Source organism: Hemitrygon akajei, chromosome 29 (assembly GCF_048418815.1).
Source record: "Hemitrygon akajei chromosome 29, sHemAka1.3, whole genome shotgun sequence".
Classification (NCBI taxonomy): domain Eukaryota; kingdom Metazoa; phylum Chordata; class Chondrichthyes; order Myliobatiformes; family Dasyatidae; genus Hemitrygon; species Hemitrygon akajei.
Window position 1 is genome coordinate 15,485,095 of NC_133152.1, and position 20,060 is coordinate 15,505,154.

Consider the following 20,060-nt stretch of genomic DNA (forward strand, 5'->3'; position numbering starts at 1 on the left):
GAAGTTAATCTCTTCACGTCCTCCTGCACAGGTTCCCCTGCTCTGAATTTAACATATGGTGAATGAGTTCCTTCTTGTATTAATTTAACAACTTGCAATGATTCCTTTGGGTTTCCAGATGAGTGGCACCTTTTTTTAAGTTCTTTGGATGTTGCATCAGTAAACACTTTCTGTGAGGATTCCCACTGGTGTGTCGATCATCCTAGCGTATCTTTTGCAGACCTGAGATTCCTTCCCGTATTGCTGCACAGCGTGGAGACTGAAGGTCCTTGTGGAGAAGACCGCTGTTACTTCCCTCCAGGTTCTTCCTCGAGTGGCTCAGGGATTTCTTCTCCTGGTATGCGGATCTTCTTCCTGGTATGAAATCATAAGAATGAGGCCATTTGGCCCATCACAGCTACTGTGCCATTTCATCATGGCTGATCCAGTTTCCCTCTCAGCCCCAGTCCCCTCCCTTCTCCTGTATCCCTTCATGCCTTGACTAATCAGGAATCATGCCTTAAGTATACCCAATGACTTGGCCTCCACAGTTCCTGTGGCAATGAATTCAACAGATTCATCACTCTCAGGCTGAAGAAATTTCTCCTCATCTCTGCTCTAAAAGGATGCCCCTCTATTCTGAGGCTGTATCCTCTAGTCTTAGACTACCCCAGCCCACGGAAACATCCTAACTATATCCACTCTATTGAGGCCTTTCAAGATGCAATAGGTTTCAATAATATCATCTTTCATTCTTCTAAATTCTGTTGAGTAGAGACCCAGAGCCATCAAGTACTCTTCAGTGACAATCCATTCAATCCCAGAATCATTTTCATAAACCTCTGCACCCTTTCCAATGTCAGCACATCCTTTCTTAGATACGGGTCCCAAAACTGCTCTCAGTACTCCAAGCGAGACCTCATCAGTGCTTTATAAAGCCTCAACGTTACATCCTTGCATTTATATTCCAGTCCTCTTGACATTAATGCCAACATTGCACTAGCTTTCCTCACCATTGACTCAACCTGCAAATCAGCCTTCAGGAAATCCTGCATAAGAACTCCAAAGCTCCTTAGAGTTCTGAATTTTCACTCCATTTAGAAAATAGTCTGCTCTTTTATTTCTTCTACCAAAGTGCATGACCGTACACTTCATGATACTATATTCCATCTGCCTCTTCTTTGCCCATTCTCCTAATCTGATAAGACCATGAGATATAGGGGCAGAGTTAGGTCATTGGCCTATCGCGTCTGTTCTGCCATGTCATAGAGCCGTACAAGAAAGAGAGTTTCTTCTTCCCACTGAATCCATGCTGATGAATAATCAACTATTTACATTCATCCCACCCTCCCCAATTCTCATTTTCTACTCTTAGATTCTATCACACCTGTACAGTCTAGTCCACACTTAGTGGACAATTAACCGACTAATCTTTGAGGTGTGGGAGGAAACCAACAAGATCACAGGAAGAATGTGCAAACTCCACATAGTCTGGATGAAACCCTGATCTTTGGAGCAACAAGGCATCTTGTGACTATGCTCCTGTGCTGCAGGAACGGCATGTGTCCATAGCAATACTTAAGCCATGTGTGACTCTTTGAGTGATTGCAGGAGCTGAGTCCCTCTCCCCATACCCTTTGTTTCTTTGCGGCAAGTGCTTTTCTTTGAACGCTGCTCGCAGAGAGCTGTGAGATGTGTGACGTTGTGTGACACTGCTGGGAATTGCACAGGTCCAGTTTTCTGAGTGCCAGATACTCTTATCATCATTCCATTCAGCTTATGGACCATCTTTGGACCAACCTTTCGGAGGATCCAACAGGTATTATTGCTAAATACAGCAATGCTTTTGTGAGGACAGTTTTGGAAAAGAGTGAAAAATAAAAAGAATGAAATGATGGAAAGGGGTGGGCACAAGAGGGGAAAGATAGAGAAAGTAGCAAAGAGGCCCATGAGATTGCAAGAAAATGGCATTGTATTTACCAAGCTGGTTTTTGTTAAACTGGAACAAAACAGGACCTGCTAATGTGCTGATCTTTGTGTCCTGTTTAGTGTAATGGCTGCACTGGCTGTAGTTACCACGACAATACTTGTGAAGTCTGTGCTGCTTTGTCTGTGCATTTGTTTTGTTCCTGGCCTTTGAACATGAAAAGATTCCTCGCTTGTCTTTTTCCATGCAGTGCAGAACTGTGAAACCAGGCCTTAAACCCCTCACCCATCATACCCCTCGCAATTTCCATCATCCCCCACAGCTTTGTGAGAGCTTTGGTTTGCTTCCTGTGTCTAAAGTTTTATTTTCTAGCATTTCCTCTGCCTCTCCATTGAGGCACCTTAATAATTACCCTGAATAGTCCATAGATTAGTGGCAGTACATTGGACCTGCACAATTACAATCAAGGGTTCAAATTGTTGCATTCCCAATGATCCAAAGGAAGATTCTATTTGAAAAAGCCAAATCTATTTGACAGGAATCCTTTTAAATCAGGCTTGAAGCCCTTTGTCTCTGCACTGAAAGCCAAATTCTTTGTGTTTGTCAGTGAGGAAGAACTGTTATTCTAAAGAAAGGACTGTAAGCACATAACTACAACACAAAGTCATGAAATCAATTTCTATTCTGCCTTCAGGCTGAACTCGAGTGTTTTTCTTTCCATTCTGAATCTCAGACAGTTGGTTGACAGGCAGACTGGAGAAGTGATTCTCTCCTCTCATTCCAGTGAAGTGCATCTTAACCAGGTTGTGGAGGCTGATGCCATCTGAGTGGAAATATTTCCTTGTTAAGATATATGTCATTATTTTCTTCACTGCCACTCAACTCCTTCCCCTTTCCTCCACGACCATCTGCTCGCAGTTGTGTGTCAAAACAAAGATAAACCATCTGCTTGATGTAACACGCACAAAATTCGGGAGAAACTCAGCCAGTCAGGCAGCATCTAAGGAGGGAAATGGATGGTCGACACGTAGGGCTGAGACCCTTCATCAGGATTCCAGCATTTTGTGTGTGCTGCTCCAGATATTTATTTATTTATTGAGATATAGGCCCTTCTGACCACTCAAGCCACACCACTCAGCAGCTAATCACCTAATCACAGGACAATTTACTATTGTTACGTTCCCCAGTAACCGGGTGACTTATCAGCAAAGATAGATGGGTCCGCTGAGCCTGGTGCTACTATTTTCAAACGTTTTATTTATAAAGGGGCACAAACGTATGGTTAATACAAAACATTCAGATCATATACATCGTCAAAACTCAATCTAAAGCATAGGTGAGTTATAATCAATCAAAAATGAGCTCTATCGTTGTCTAGGGGTTGAACGATTTGTCCAATTGAAATATAAAAGTCTCGCCAGTTCATGGATGCTTTTTTTTTCGCTTGAGGGACTGCTGCGTGTTCACAGGTTGGATAGAGAAAATAAACTTGCCAGCCTTCTGGACTCAAAGCGTGAGATCGAGAACGGGAGTTCCTCGTTGTCAGTCCGAAATCCTTTTCGGGGTTATCAGCCACTCAATTCCCTAGCTAGGGGAACCAGAACACACGTGGCTCCCGAACAGCTTCCCGTCCTTACGGGAGCGATGAGCGATGGTGTCTCCGTCTGGTGCGTTGCTGGAGTACCGCCTCCAGCAGTCTCCTTTTTATCATGGCTGGCAAGATTTGTAAATGTCAATCACGGTAGGGTGAGGCCATCCCCACACCACATTGCCCGAGGGTGTCCATGTCCCTGATATCTGGCACGTACTATAGAGTTGCAATTCACACAGGTGCCTCTAAGAACAATGGTCAACTCCGTGGCATTGTCTTTCATTTCCTGGGTCCAAGACCCGAATTAATAGCGATCTTGCGATTCTCTTGAAGGAGGGGGCTGAGGTCATGACACTATGAGTAATTAACCTACCAACTGGTAGGTCTTTGGACTGTGGGAGGAAACCTGAGCAGCTGGAGGAAACCCACGTGGTCACGGGGAGAATGTACAAACTCCTTACATGCATCAGTGGGAATTGAACCCGGGTCACTGGTACTGTAAAGCATTGTGCTAACCTCTATACTACTGTGCCACCCAAGCATCAGCGTTCTCTCGTGTGTTTCTTTCTGCCTTCACTCTTACCCCTTCTCTTCCCCCTCACTTGTCAATCAGCTCCCTCTGGTATCACTCTTCCTTCTCTTTCTGTCATGGTCGTCTTTGCTGTTATATCTGATTACTACTTCTTTTAGCCCTTTGCCTTTTCCACTGATCATCTCCGTGCTTCTCACTCCATGCCCCCCTCCCCTACACACCCACCTTTCCCCTCACCTGGCTTTATGTTTCCTCCTGCCAGCTTGTATTCCTTCCCCTTCTCCCACTTTCTTATTCTGGCTTCATGCCCCGTCCTTTTCAGTCCTGATGAAGGGTCTTGGCCCAAAACGTTGACTGTTTACTCCTCTCCATTGACGCTGCCTTACCTGTTGAGTTCCTCCAGCATTTTGTGTGTTGTTCTGAATTTCCTGCATCTGCAGAATCTCTTCTAGTCAGTAATTTTAATTATAATTATAAACACAAGTTGTATGTCCTCTGCATTCCTAAGGTATGGTTGATAGTTATGTAACTATTTTGAAGAACACTTACTCTTTCCTTTCTCCAAAGTTTGCTTTAGACAATATGTAAAACATTTATCCTTGATAACTAGGGAAATATTGAGGCAAAGGCTCACACAGTATGGAAATAGATCCTTTAGCTCTTTACATAAATGTCACAATCAATAACCCAGCTACACTAGTCCCATTTACTAGCAGGCAAGTCAAATGTTTATCCAAATGCTTCTTAATATAGCCATCTAGTCCTTGGATTTGGACTGCAGGAACAATAGAATTCCTTAAAGCTGGCATCATTTTCTTGGAACAACAACAACACACACAAAATGCTGGTAGAACACCGCAGGCTAGGCAGCATCAATAGGGAGAAGCGTTGTCGACGTTTCGGGCCGAGACCCTTCTCCCTATAGATGCTGCCTGGCCTGCTGTGTTCCACAAGCATTTTGTGTGTGTTGTCGTTTGAATTTCCAGCATCTGCAGATTTCCTCGTGTTTGATCATTTTCTTGGATTAGTATTGACTAGAGTATCTATACTTTTATATATTTTATTCCATTTCTTGCTTTGACAAGGGTAATGATGCCAATCTGCAGTTGAGCAAAAAACATTACCACTTGTCAGCTATTTATAGCTTAAACCTGATTATCAAGGACAGTGACTTTCCTCATGGTGCCTTGACAACAGGTGCCGAAATGAAATTTAAAGTTGATAATAGAAAATGAGGTTCAGTCATTATTTGGATGACAGCAGCTAATCATTCAGACGGGTGGAAACTGATTAATAGAGAGTTGGAATTGGGTAGGGAATACAACTCCTTTTGTTGATCATGAGAATAAATCTTCAAAGAGGCGAAGAATGGACGTAGAGAGGCAGACGATTTATCTGACTGCCAGTTCCTCCAGATTTTTCACTTTTTCCTGCAGTTTTTCTTCTGCCCCATAAATTAATGCTTGCTTCCTTGAGTATATTTTCTTGATCGTACTGCATGCTGAGGGGGCATGACAGGGCAGATGTTGACATGTTTCCACTAGTCAGAGGGCTTTGATTAAGGGGACACAGTTAGAAAGTTAGGGTGTAGTCATTTGAAACTGGGGTGTGCATGTGTTTCTTCTTGCAAAACCTGGTGAATAGAATTCTCCATATTGGAGGATGATGGATGCCCTATCATTGTGGGTATTTAAAGAGGAAGTACTTATTCCCCATTTTGGAATGGGGAATTATGGGGAACAGGAACAGAAGAGATCAGGCAAGATCACCACTGTCATATTGAATAACACGACAAGCTTGAAGGCTGAATGACCATGCCTGTTCCTATTTTCTAATATCTTTATATTCTAGAGTTTGGATTGTCTTGGGTGATTTATTAGCCGGGCTAACTTTACAATTACAATTACTTTATTGTCACCAAACAATTGATACTAGAGCGTACAATCATCACAGCGATATTTGATTCTGTGCTTCACGCTCCCTGAAGTACAAATCGAAGTAAATATAATAAAAATTTAAATTATAAATCATAATTAGAAAAGGGAAAGTAAGGAAGTGCAAGTCAGGTCTGGATATTTGGGAGATACGGCCCAGATCCGAGTCAGGATCCATTCAGCAGTCTTATCACAGTTGGAAAGAAGCTGTTCCCAAATCTGGCTGTATGAATCTTCAAGATCCTGAACCTTCTCCCGGAGGGAAGAGGGACAAAAAGTGTGTTGGCTGGGTGGGTCGTGTCCTTGATTATCCTGACAGCGTGCAGTGTAAAGTGAGTCCAAGGATGGAAGATTGGTTTGTGTGATGTGCTGGGCTATGCTCACGATCTTCTGCAGCTTCTTCCGGTCTTGGACAGGACAACTTCCATACCATGTTGTGATGCACCCTAGAAGAATGCTTTCTACGGTGCATCTATAAAAATTAGTGAGGGTTTTAGGGGACAGGCCAAATTTCTTCAGCTTTCTTAGGAAGTAAAGGCGCTGGTGGGCCTTCTTTTTGTTTTTGAAGATACTGAAATGATGGAAAGGCTGCTCCAAGAGGTTTCACATCTCATAGTCATTTGCCACCTTGAAAGAGTACAGTATCAGAAAATCTCACCATTTGGGCTTCTACCTGAAGCACTTTCTCACAACTCAGTCGATTGCCTGTAGCAGATAAGATTAATGTGGGAAAGGATCATTAACCTCTTAGAAATAAACAAATCTCTGGGATTTACTTTTTTATTAAAATTTGAAATTGCAATATAACAAATTTGGAGCCTAATTGTTTATCACAACACATGTCTGAATAATCCAGATGACAGGAGACCTGCCATGTGTTTCATCTGTAAAGTAAGCATTAATATTTACAAAAAGAGTTGAGAGAAAAAGGAAGTTGTCACATTTTAAAATTCCTTGATCCCACAGTCATATTTATAACTGCACAAAGGCAGTGGGCTCCATTTTGAACAGTGACTTACCGTAGATTCCGGATTTTAAGCCGCTACTTTTTTCCCACATTTTGAACAGCTTTGAACACTGCGGCCTTTAAAACGGAACGGCTAATGCATGATTTTTTTTCATGCCGCCTCGTAAACATTTTGCCTCGTAACAGTAGACCAATAAAATTGATGAGTAGTTCACAGAGGTCCAATGAAATTGTACGATAAATCAAGCGCACTTTCACAATTAAATTATTGTAAATCAGTCATTTGTACTCACCCTCATCAACATGGAAAACACTCGAAGAAAAGCATTGTGCTGCCTTTATGGCAGTTATTTAGTTTATAATATTTTCGCTTAGTAATTCATTTTCTAGTTAAAGTTAGAAGAGTTTTAACTATATTTGTTTTCTGTACTACATCGCGGGATGCTATGACGTCACACCCGGTTTCGCCGCGTCTTGTGGGATACCAGTTTGCGATAAACGGGAAGGAGGGGGCGAGCGGCGGAGCGGCATTAGATCTGAGCGAAACGCTGCTTTTAAATGCCGTTTGCGATAAACGGGACGGCGGGGGTCGAGCAGCGGAGCGAAAACGCTGCTTTTAAGTTAAAGGCGATCAATAACTTTTCCTGGTAGGCTGCAGTATATATATTTTTTACCAGTCGTTAGGAGATATTGGAATGTTGTTCAGTAAAGAAGTATACGCAACGTATATTTAAAAGTAGCCGCGTTACGGGCACGGTTCGAAAAAAAGCATTTGCAATATGTATTTGTTTTTGTTACCATATGGATTTAATTAAAAGTTAAAAAATCCTCACGTGTAATATCTTTCTGTGTAAATATCTCATATTACAACGTGGGACACCTGCGGCCGAAAATCCGGTGCGGCCGAAAATCCGGTGCGGCCTAAAATCCGGTGCGGCCTTTACAAGTAAAAAATTGATTTTATTTCTAAAATTAGAGCCAGCGGCTTTTAATCAGGTGCGCTCTGTAGTCCGGAATCTACGGTACTTGTTTCTGGAACTGAAATCCATGGCCTCTCGTTTTGTGTTCTGTTTCAACATTGATTGCCATTAAGGGTGATCACAGGCTTACACTGGTGTGCAAGTCAAATTTATCTTATGCAGTCTGCCTTAGTAAATTGCACCTGAATGTGAATTGTATCCCCACCATTTATCAGGCACACTGAACGTTCATCCTGCAATAAAATAAAGACACAGCTTTTGAATGAAAGCCGGGTCCAAAACACTTCCTTAATTTAAAAAAAAAGTAGAAAAATTCTTTCACCTACAATGCATCTGAGGTATTGCACACCTCAAAGTCAGTTTCTGGAAGTAAAATCTATACTTAGGCTAAAGATGCATCATGTTTTGTCAAAGATCAGAAAGTTAAAAGAAGGAACAAAATTTGGGGTCGAATGATTGGCTTTCTTTTTTTTTCCCCCCCTGGGGCATGAGAAGGTAATTCTCTATTCAGAACACAGAAGAATTAATGATATAGGCTGGGTTCATGGTGATTTGTGTACAGATGGTCAGGGTAGGCATTGCCTTTAATATACTGGGGAGTCTACCCATATGGCATATTAATGGGGAATTTGTGTCAGAAGGAGGCTTATTTGTAAGTCAAACTTTAGCTTAGCCTGACACACATGATAGTGTTAATATGCTGTCATCTACTCTACCCAACGCTGTGCACAACATGCAGTTCCCCTGGCACTCAGGACTGAGTTGAACACCTACTATTATTTGATATAAGGCTAATTTTCAAAAGGAGAAAAGAGTCAAATTGGCATTCACAAGTGTTTGTATGTCCATCTGAAATGTGTGGTGAAAGGGCAGGTGGAAATTAGTGTGCAAGTGCTAGATGAGCAGATGAATACGGATTGGCAAGAGACTTGGTTGATGAGTGGTATCAAAATAAGCAGTGAATTATGGAGATTTTAAATTTTGCACATATAAAGGTTTAAGTTTCAAAAAATTCAGAATTATGATTACTAATAACATTTTTTTCTATTTTAGTTTTCTTCCGTGTGTTTGTTAGTGGAAGTCAATGCCTCAAAGGCACCATCTGCAATAGAGCTGAAATACAGAGTTCATTCAAAAGTTTTGGATTGTGCAATTTTTGTCGAAAAAGTTAATTCATTTCGCTTGTTTGTAATGCTCTGTGCCTTTTAAAGTTGGTTTCCCAACTTTAAATACTTGCCATTGTTAAAAGGTCAGGGTGAACGTAAATGAAATGCTTGTAGATAACAAAAAACAAAGGTCAGTCAAATTTTTAAAGAGACCTGATGACAAGACCCTCTAGAAACTTGTATTGGTCCAGTAAACAAACCTTTAAAACTTGTACCAGGATCTGAGGTATAAACAATGGCAGAGACTTAATTCAGCTGGCGGACAACCGAGAAAAGTCACTTACAATAATTCCACCCGGAGAATCTCAAGGGGTCTCTGCAGCTGAAATGGACTGGAAAAGCATTGAGATGCCAACCTCTGCTGCAGAGCAGGCAGCTTGGTCCTTTGCCTTGAAGATCTAAATTTTCACCTTTGATGAACCAGGTCCAAATCCAACTCAGAAGCAGGAAATTGCAGTATAGGGCTCAGAATAAGCAACACACAAAATGCTGGAGGAACACAATGGGTCAGGCAGCATCTATGGAGGGAAATGGATAGTTGACAATTCAGATCAAGACCCTCCATCAGGACCTGTCCATGAAAATAAATTTAATTTGGCCATTTTATCTGTAAAACACTAAATTACATTATAGCTTAGTTTAATGTTTGCTATAGTGATAGACTTCCTAGTGTGGAACAATCGGTTTATATTTCTGGTTAAATCCTTTGCTAAAATTGATGGTGGGGGTTGAAGTTAATTAGTGTTTTCATAAACGCAGGTTGGTCTCCTGACAGGTTGCACCCTATTGCTTTTATTTCAATGTTCTAATTTTAATATGATGACGTAAGGGGAAGAGAAACAAAAAACAACCCCAAACACGTATCACGTGTAAATAATCTGGATTACATTGTGACCATCGAAAAGTTAAAATATTACTGCTGATATGTGCTGAGTTATGGCATTAGTTATAAAAGGCTGCTCTTCCCAGCTGGTTGCAATGCAATGTGTGAACATTGGACTGAGGAGTAGTCTTAATAGTCCTGTGTAAATCAGTGAAATTTAATGTTAATCCACTTGTAACAATAGGTTTCTTGATGCACGATTAATTACACATCATTGGACTATGTCATTGACCTCTCAAAGTTGGTTTGGCTTTTAACCATACCAATACCGTTTCCATCTTGGGCATCACACTAATAGAAATGTAAGGTTTTGCTTATTTCCCCAGAACATCAGCAGATTGTGTTGGTTGTTAGTGGAAATGACAAAGTTCACTGTATGTCTTACTTCTAATTGATTTGGAACCTTCTAGCAAAAATCAACAGCTGAAACATGAATGGTCAGAAAATGGACAATGTGGAATCTTTTATTACTCTAAGACTCCCATGTCCAATTGTTCAGAAATCATGATAGTCCAGCACCTGGCTCACTCATTAGTCCAGAAAATAAGACAGAGATCAGGAGTCTGGGTTATACCATAACTGGTTAGCAATTATTTTCTTTAGTGATTGCATTCTGGATTCACAGGTCTTTAGACATCCAAATCTTGTTAATCCCCAATTTGTTTCTTTCTGCACTTCATTGAAATTCAAAGCCAGCCTGTGTTCAGCAGTCACAATGACCTGAACTATTTAGCCTCTTGCAGGTTCTTACATTAGTGAGATATGGGCTTCTGCATGTAAACTCCATTGAAAAAGACCAGTGATTCACATCAGGACTATAAGCTAGTTTCCTGCTTGGAAATGAAGCCAATCAACTTTCACGTTTCCATTGTGGAGACACAAGATAGTGCAGATGTTGGAATCTGGAGCAAAAACAAATAAACTGCTGGAGGAACTCACAGGTTCAGGCAGCTTTTGTAGAAGGGAATGAACAGCTGATGTATTGGGTTGAGTAGAAATGTTGACTGTCCATTTTCCTCTGATTCAAAGGTCAAGATTCAAAGGTCAAAGTAAATTTATTACCAATGTACATATATATTTACCATATACTACCTTCAGATAATTTTCTTGCAAGCATTTACAAGAAAAATTAAATACAATGGAATTTTACAAAAAGTACTATATACATAAACAGACAAAGACTGACAAACAACCAACACAAAAGAAGACAGGCTGTGAAAGTAAAAATATTACTGAGACCATGAGTTTTAAAGAGGCTTTGAAAGTGGGTCTATAGGATGTTGAATCAGTTCAAAGTTGAGATGAGAGAGGTTATCGATGATGGCTCAGGAGCCTATAGAGTAATAACTGTTCCTGAACCTGGTAGTATGGGACCAAAGGCTTCTGTGTCTCCTGCCTTATGGTAGTAATGAGAAGTGGGCATGAACTGGACAGTGTGGTGTTTCTATACCTGGCCATGGTGCAACCGGTTAGGATACTCCCTCCGGTGTGTCTGCAGAAGTTTTTGGTGATATGCCAAATGTATGCAAACTTGTAAGAATGTAGCGGCCCTATTACGTCTTCTTTGTGATAACAAATGTGCTCAGTCCAGGACAGATGCTCTGAAATGTAAGCGTCCATTGACTGCCTCCAGCAGTTTGTTTGAAGCCCCTCTGTGCTCAAGTGTGGTACGAATGATTCCTGTGAGTTTTGGGGCTTGTTTGTTATATTGCAAAGTGGAGGCCAATGATATTGCAAGAATCCTTTGCCTTCCATCTGTTCCCATCCTTTGGACAGCACAGTGGTGCAGCTGGTAGAGCTACTGCCTCACAGCACCAGTGACACAGGCTCAAACGTGACCTCTGCTGCTCTCGGTATGAGTCTGCATATTCTCCGTCACCAAATGGGTTTCCTCTCGGTGCTCCACTCCCACATCCCAATGAACTGTAGCTTGGGAGGCTAACTGGCCAATGTCAATTGTCCCTAGCATATGGGTGGTTGGTAGAATCTGGTGGTGGCTGGCGTGAATATGGGGAGAAGGAAATGGGATTAGTGTAAATGGATGCATGGTGGTTAGCAGGGATTTAGTGAGCTACATGAACTCTTTGAAAGATCGATACTAAGATGATACTCTGAAGAATGAACTCGAGGCAGGTGTGGAGGCCAAGCCTTTGGGTATATTTAAAGCGGAGGATAATAGGTTCTTGATTAGTAAAGGGATCAAAAGTTACAGAGAGGAGTCAGAAAAATAGAGTTGAGCGGAATGGAATGGCAAAGCAGACCAGATAGGCCAAATGACCCAGTTCTGCTCCTATGTCTTATGGTACTATACTGAGCATTTTGGAGCAGTTGCAGCTTTAGTTTAGGTTGACCTTGTGGTTATTGTGGCATGCAATAGTATCATGGTCTGTCCCTATATCTATCACCTTATACATACCTACTCCATTCTACTAGATGGAACTTGTTAGACTCCAGACTTCCAAATACATATTGCCGCATCCTGACATTGAATATTCAGTACGCATTTGTTTTTTTTTCCCAGTCCAGGTATCGATGGGTCCTAGATTTAAAGCACATATTGAGGTATCAGTACTTTTACAGAACACTACAGTTCTAATTGAAATAAGTTTTACTGCAGTTAAGAATTCTTTTCTGGGTTGAGTAACTATTATACAGTAAATCCCCTGAGTTATTCACAGAAGCCCAAGGCGTTTTCATGTTATTTTGAACCATGTTTATCTGACTGCAGAAGAAGAGAGAAAGGGAAAACTGATGATAGATTAACAACTCTTTCATAATTAGTATGTGCCAATTTAATTCTCCATAGGACCATAAGATAGTGGAGCAGAGTTATCACCTGGCCCATTGAGTATTCTCCATCATTCCATCATGGCTGATTTATTTCCCCTCTCCACCCGATTCTCCTACCTTCTCTCCGTAACCTATGACCCTTTACTACTTAAGGTTCTTAAGGGTTCCGTCAACCTCGACTTTTAAGTATACCTCATCACTTGGCCTCCACAGCAATCTGTGGCAATGAATTTCACCCCCTGGATGAGGAAATCCCAACTCATCCCTGTTCTAAAGGGATGTCTTTCTATTCTGAGGATGTGCCCTCTGGCCCTAGATTCCCCCATGCTGCAACCCAGTCCCACTCTGAGGACTGTTACCATGAAAGTCAGTGTAAACTTGGGGAGAAGCACCTTATCTTCTTTGTGGGCATATTACAGCCTTCTGAATTCTACAAATTTGAGTTACTTGCTTCCTCTGTCTGCGTCAAAGCTTGACATGTCTACTATGTCGTCCATCTATGATACGGACCCTTTTTCTCTCTATTATCATATAGCCAGATCTGCTATGTATGTACTGCAGCTCCACATTTTGCAGTTTTTGTATCCCTTTGCTTTCTCTTTCACTAACTGCCTTCATTTCTTAACTTTAAGTGGAGCTTTAATCGTTCAACATGAACTTTTCCTTCAGTTTCTCCTGTTGTCCAACCATAAGTGAAAGAATTGAATTATTTTCTTTGAAAGAATTGTTATTTCACTCCCTGAGACTGCATAATCTAGTTCCTCTTGTTCAGTACATATTTAACTTTTTGCCATAATGATTTCCCATGTAAAGTCTCATTTAAACTCAGCATTTTACTCAAACACATTAATCAGTTGTACAGTCCTACTGCTGTGCCAATAATTGAATTTCATATCAGCTCTCTATGATACAACATATCCTCTGAGATTACCTATCCCCTTTCTTCTCTTGCTTCCCATAAACATGTCACCCATTACTTGCTGAGGTCGACTGTTCAACCCCTGTAAGGAAGCCAGGATTGTTACTTAGCTACAGTGAAGTTGTCCTGACCTTTCCCATCTACAGCTGTTTTGTTCCAACGGATGTGCGCCTGATCATACTTCCCATAGTATATCTCCAGAATGTACTGTACCTCAGTTTTCACAATGCCTTTACTATCACTGCAAATAGTAAAGACTCTCATTAAACTAGCCTCAAATGACAGGGAAAGCTTCAAGAAAAGACTGACCAAATTAATTCTAAGAGTATTTTACTACCATTTAGTTACTCAGTAGGAGTAAAAGTTTTTAAAATAGTCAAACGTGAGCAACTTTTTAGCTCAGTTGGAGAAGATTTCTACGGATGAAGCTAGAAGCTATCAAAAGGTTTTGCTTAAAGTTGGTGAGTTTGGAGTTGTTGAAGGGAAATGGAAGCTTCTTGGCCAATGGATGATGACAGAACTCTGGTGGCCAGGGAAAAGTGAGTTTGGATATCTTATTGGGTGCAAGAATAAAGGAAACAATTGTTTAGAATTCTAAAAAGTCTAAGAGGAAATACTGTCAAAGAGCTGCTCAAAGTAAATACACTTTTTTCTAATTTAGGGAATGGAGGAGATCAAAATATAGTCACTAAGTCTTATCCTGCAACAATATAGGATATTCAGCTCACTGGGGAATCTTACAGCAACTGTAATAATTCAAAACCAGGCAGAGTTATTTCATACAGTAGTTGTACCTCTTAATCATTGCCCTGGGAACAGTTGGACGTCACTGAGCTTCCTTCCTGTGGTGGAGAACATTCTTATGGGATTTGTTAGACTGATCTTAACAGGTAATGTTAATTGTGACCTGAGCAGCAAACCCTTCCCATCACGTGAGAGGCAAACAGAGCCTTCTGCCAGAAAGAAATCACGTTTCTGTTGAAGGTCGGAGAGAAGTAGTGGTACTGATCTTAGCCACACAGAGAAGGCTGAGCCCACTTTATCTCCCTTCTGTCCACTCTCCCGCACTGCCACTGGACTGACTTTGCCAGGCAAACCTCAGCTGCACAATTTCCTGCTACAATTAATATAGCCAGGAGTGTTAGTGGGTAGGAGTAGTTAGTCAAAAAGCTACAGGATTCCTTACTGAACCAAAGGATGAACTGCATTCTCAATTCTCAGAAGTCCAGAGTTAACAGTTAACATTAGACCAGTAGACTTCCACTGTGACATACAGCCAGTCTGATGAACTGATCCTATCCCAGGGAAAGTAAATCATTGCACTTTGCAGTAGGACAGAATATAGACTACAATAAATGATCTTCTTAAAAGGGATGACATCGCCACTCTTTTGGGGATATTTGAACCAAAATATCCACTCAGGATGATGCCATCAGCTGGAGAAGTTGATTGTGAGACATCAGGTGGTTCGAGGTTCAATCTCTTGAACAAAGCCCATCTGTAACTGTAATATACCTCCATTCTTAATTATATAGCATATGTGCAATTTGTAATGTTAGCTTCCCAGGCCACCATGTTATTCCAATGTGAAGAATATTTGTGATAAGTGTTTTTAAATGGATATAGCTAAGAAATTTGATGATAGTGTTGGGCATCCATTCTATCAGCTGTGAATTCAGCAGACAGATAGGATTAGAATGGGCATTTACTACCACCTTGGTGCCAAGCTTCTTCCAAAGGTGTGAGTCAGCACTGTAATTGGGCATGGCTGCCGTTGCTCGAGGGATCAAGCAGTTGGCGTGCGCAAGTTTGATTTTTATTTTATTGAGATACAGTGCAGAACAGGCTTTGAAACGGCCAGCCATGCTGCCCGATTTAATCCTATCCTAATGATGGGACAATTTACAATGACCGATTAACCTGCCAACCTGCATGTCTTTGGAGTGTGGGAGGAAACCGACGAGGGTGAAAGAGAGAACGTACAAACTCCTTACAAGCATCCAAATGGCAAATAGGGTTCAGCTTTCCTGTCTCCTGAACTTGTTCCCCAGTCTCTGAGGGATACTAGTGAGGAGCAAGAGCATTAAAGTGACGGAAATATTAAATACCAGCATAAATTGTTACTACTTTGGGAGCTAATCACAAACTAAGCAGAACCAGAACATCTTTTGCCTCACAGGTCTTGCCTTGCAGCCTACGAAATAATTTTGAGATAGACAGTCTTTTACAGTCAGGAAACATAATTCATTGTGCAAAGCCAGATTTCAGGAATGATATGACTGCACTATGATAAAGGCAAAACAATCCACTTCAGCATTACTTTTCAAGGTTTGACGTAGGCTGGACACTGTGGGTGAACTTCCTTGCATTTCAAACTAGCCTCATGGAAACTTTACTGTGCTTCTGTTGGGGAACATCTCATTCTGGAGAATGCACCTCTGAAACACCCGTGGAGACTTGACCTTGATAATGAGTTGAAGTATTTCAGCCTTGAACCCCTGGCCATCACACTGGGAGCTGGGAAAGCATTTTGAAATATTTCTGTGGAACATGTGGAAGTCACCAGCTGGGTCTGCATTTGCTGTCTGTTTCTCATTAGTTTTGAGGGGTAGAGATAGTGTGAGCACACGTATTCTTTTTCCCAGGGAAAGGGAACAATTAATTTAAAGGGCATAGGTTTAAAGTAAGGTGAAAGATATGAAAGGGACCTTTTAATGGCAGCAGCTTCTGGTGGCATATGGAATGAGTCACCAGAGCAAGTGGTGGTGGTAGGTCCAATAGCAACATTCAAAACAGATTTGGATACGTGCATGGAAAGGAGAGGTTTAGAGTGACATGAGTCAGTTTCCAAGATGGCACTGCAGCAGCTACATTTCATTAAACGTTTAATGAGATTTGGTATGTCACCAAACACTCTGCAGACGTACTGTGGAGATAATTTTGACTGTGCGCATCACCATATGGTATAGAGGTGTCCGTGCACTGGGTCAAAGATTAACTATTTAAGGAGAATCTGAGGGGAGCATCCTCACTCACTGGGCGTGGACCAAGCTGCCAGCAGGAGTGGTAGATGCAGGTTCAACTGTAACATTTAAGGGAAGTCCTGATGAAGGGTCTTGACCCGAAACATCAGTCGTCTATTTTTTTCCATAAATGCTGCCTGGCCTACTGAGTTCCTCCAGCATTTATATATATATATATATATATATATATATATATATGTGTGTGTGTGTGTGTGAGTTATATTATTACTTTAAATTTCAGTAATTTAAGAGCTGGTGTTCCGACAGCTTCAGGAAATATCTCTCTTCTGGAGCCAGTTCCAATGGTTAGTTTGTGAAGCAGATTTGCAAATAATGCGCCATCTGCTCATGCATAGCTGATGCCCAGTAGCAACACAGTGATTACCACAAAGAATTTGCACTGTTCTGATTCATCCACACATTTCCAAAGCGGGCAACCCTCCAGTTACTTTGAGCCGCATCTATTAATTCATTTCAATTTCACAATGGGGACTGTAGAATTTTATAACCAAAGCACCAGTGATCGATTTTCTTTGTTGGAATTTGAGGAATTCCAACTGAAAATAAAGAGAGGCCGTTGGAGCATCATTTGTTCTGGGAGCTTAGGATGCCTGAGGTGTTGTGAGAGAGGAAATAAAGTAGCAGTCACTGAGTAGTCAGTGGGAGCCCAACTGTTTGTATCTCCCCCTTTCTCACATTCTCAAAGTCAGATGTTGACACCTACTGTAGAGTCATTTGAAGTTGTGGCCAAACTAATGATTGTGATCTTATTATTGGAGCCCACAAACCTCTTGTATGGTAATTGCCTGCTGTGTGAAACCTTTGTGCCCTACCTACCCCTGAGCTAATGGCAAAGCACAGAATTATTCTTCTGGGTGAATGGAAGGGTTTGAAGCTTAGCCTAGGATTAGATAGGGCACAGAGGCTTCACGCAGACTTGTGTACAGCAATTGGGAGGTTTGTGAGGTCCAATAATAAGATTGCGAATCATCGGTTTGGCCGTAGATTCGCATGACTCCATGTGTCAACATCTGACTTTGAAAATCGGAGGAAGGTTGGCACTGCTTCACAGTTCTGTCATACAAACACTCGGAATCTCAAATCCTCTTCTGTGACTCCGTGTGTGCGATTTTATTTCAAGTCCATGATAGTCTTGACATCTTAAACTTGTGAATGACTCTCACTTTTAGGAAAAGCATCTGCCTCTCCACCATCAGATTTCTGAACAGACTAAATGCATGACCACTATCTCACAATTTTTGCTCATTTTTTTCCTGCTACTTATTTATTTTTTTAAAATATATTATTTCTTATTGTTCCTCCCTGTGCCAACTTGGCACATTAGATAGCAACCTTGCCATTTCTTTAGCGTTTGTTTTACGAGGTTGAGTTGCTAGCTCGACGGTCAAGCCAGCACGAGCAGAACTCATGCCAGGAGCCGGCCGGATTCGAACCCGGGACCTCTCGCTTCAAAGTCTAATGTGGATGCCACTACGCTGGCAGAATTTCTTATTGTAATTCATAGTATATTTAATGTATTACACTGTACTGCCGCCGCAAAACAACAAATGTCACGACACGCTAGTAATTAAAAACCTAATATCTCATTCTGATTCTGATTCAGTCTGCCCCAGGTTTCAGACTCACGGACTGTTTCAATTCAGCAATTAGTTAGATGTAATGAGGTATTAATTCAGCTCCTGTCTGAGGAATATCAAATGACCTTGAATGGTATTTGATGCAGTGTATTTTAACAGAATGAGAACTTATGTGTGTTTTTCCAGTATGGATCTGCAGCTTGGAGAAAGTAGGATCTACTGAATTCTCCCTTTCTGCAGTGGACTGCTGATAAGAGTATTGTTTTTTTTTATATAACTCACTAGAGTTCTATAATTCCCTAAAAAGGGTACACTACATATGATACATTCACATGTATTGTGGAACAGCTATATCTGATAAGTGGTGGCTGTGGTTTCAGGCAAACATCCAGTTTTTTTACTCAATCGAGTGTTTATTTATGTAGGATTGACCAAAGCTGCATAAACTCTTTGAGTGGCAGATCATTGATATAAAGTGCACTTCAACAGAATGTGGACTCCATCAAGGGCAATAGTTTGGTTCAAACTGAAGCAGATTGAACGTAGGAGGTGCTAGCTATCAGCTGAGGCATTGTGACAATATTATGCAGGTGTTGGAAGTAAAAATGATAAAAATAATAAAAGCACTCAGCAACAACACACACAAAATGCTTCATCCTGATGAAGGGTCTCGGCCCGAAACGTCGACAGCGCTTCTCCCTATGAATGCTGCCTGGCCTGCTGTGTTCCACCAGCATTTTGTGTGTGTTGTTGTTTGAATTTCCAGCATCTGCAGATTTCTTCGTGAAAACACTCAGCAGATCAGTGTGTGTGAAGAGAGAAATGGAATTCATGTTTCAAGTTGATAGCCTTTCTCTGCATTGGCCTCTAGGTGAGATGCAGACTGCCTGCGTCAGTTCAACAATTTATTTGTGATTAAAGCTGATTGATCTGAAGGTAAGTAAGTCACCTGGACCAGATCAATTACACCCCAGGGTTCTGAAAGAAGTTGCTGAAGAGATTGTGGAGGCATTAGTAAAGATCTTTCAAGAATCACTAGATTCTGGAATGATTCTGGAGGACTAGGAAATTGCAAATGTCACTGCACTGTTTAAGAATGGAGGGAGGCAGAAGAAGGGAAATTATAGGCCAGTTGGTGAAGATGTCAGAGTCCATTAATAAGGGTGAGGTTTCAGGATACTTGGAGGTGACTGAATTGAATTGGATTGACTTTATTGAACTTGGACAGATTGGCAGAATGGGCAAAGAAGTGGCAGATGGAATATAGTGTCGGGAAGTCTATGGCCATTCACTTTGGTAGAAGGAATAAATATTCACGATAATGATTCTGGGAATGAAAGTGTTAATGTATGAGGTGTGTGTGTGATGGCTCTAGGCCTGTACTTGCTGGAGTTTAGAAGAATTGGGGGGGGGAGTATTGAAAAGCTGAGACGGAGTGGATTTGGAGAGGATGTTTCCTATATTGTGTTTGTCTAGGGTCAAAGGGTGCAGCCTCTGAATAGAGGACGTTAATTTAGAACAGAAATGAGAAGGAATTTTTTTAGCCAGTGGGTAGTGAATCTGGAATTCATTGCCATGGACAGCTGTGGAGGCCGAGTCATTGAGTATATTTAAAGCAAAGGTTGATAGTTTCTTGGTTGATCAGGGCATCAAGGGTTATGGGAGAAGGCAGGAGAATGGGATTGAGAGGGATAATAGATCAGTTTCATTCTGTGCCACAGCAGAGGTGATGAAATGTAGTTTATTAACAAATGGTTTAAAAAAACTGCAA

General features: G+C 41.3%; 1 protein-coding gene across 2 annotated transcripts in view; it reads left to right on the forward strand.

Moving 5' to 3' along the window:
- The window catches only part of alpl (alkaline phosphatase, biomineralization associated), a 74,426-nt gene that overhangs the window by 9,637 nt on the left and 44,729 nt on the right, over positions 1 to 20,060 (forward strand). The gene's annotated exons all lie outside the window — the stretch shown is intronic.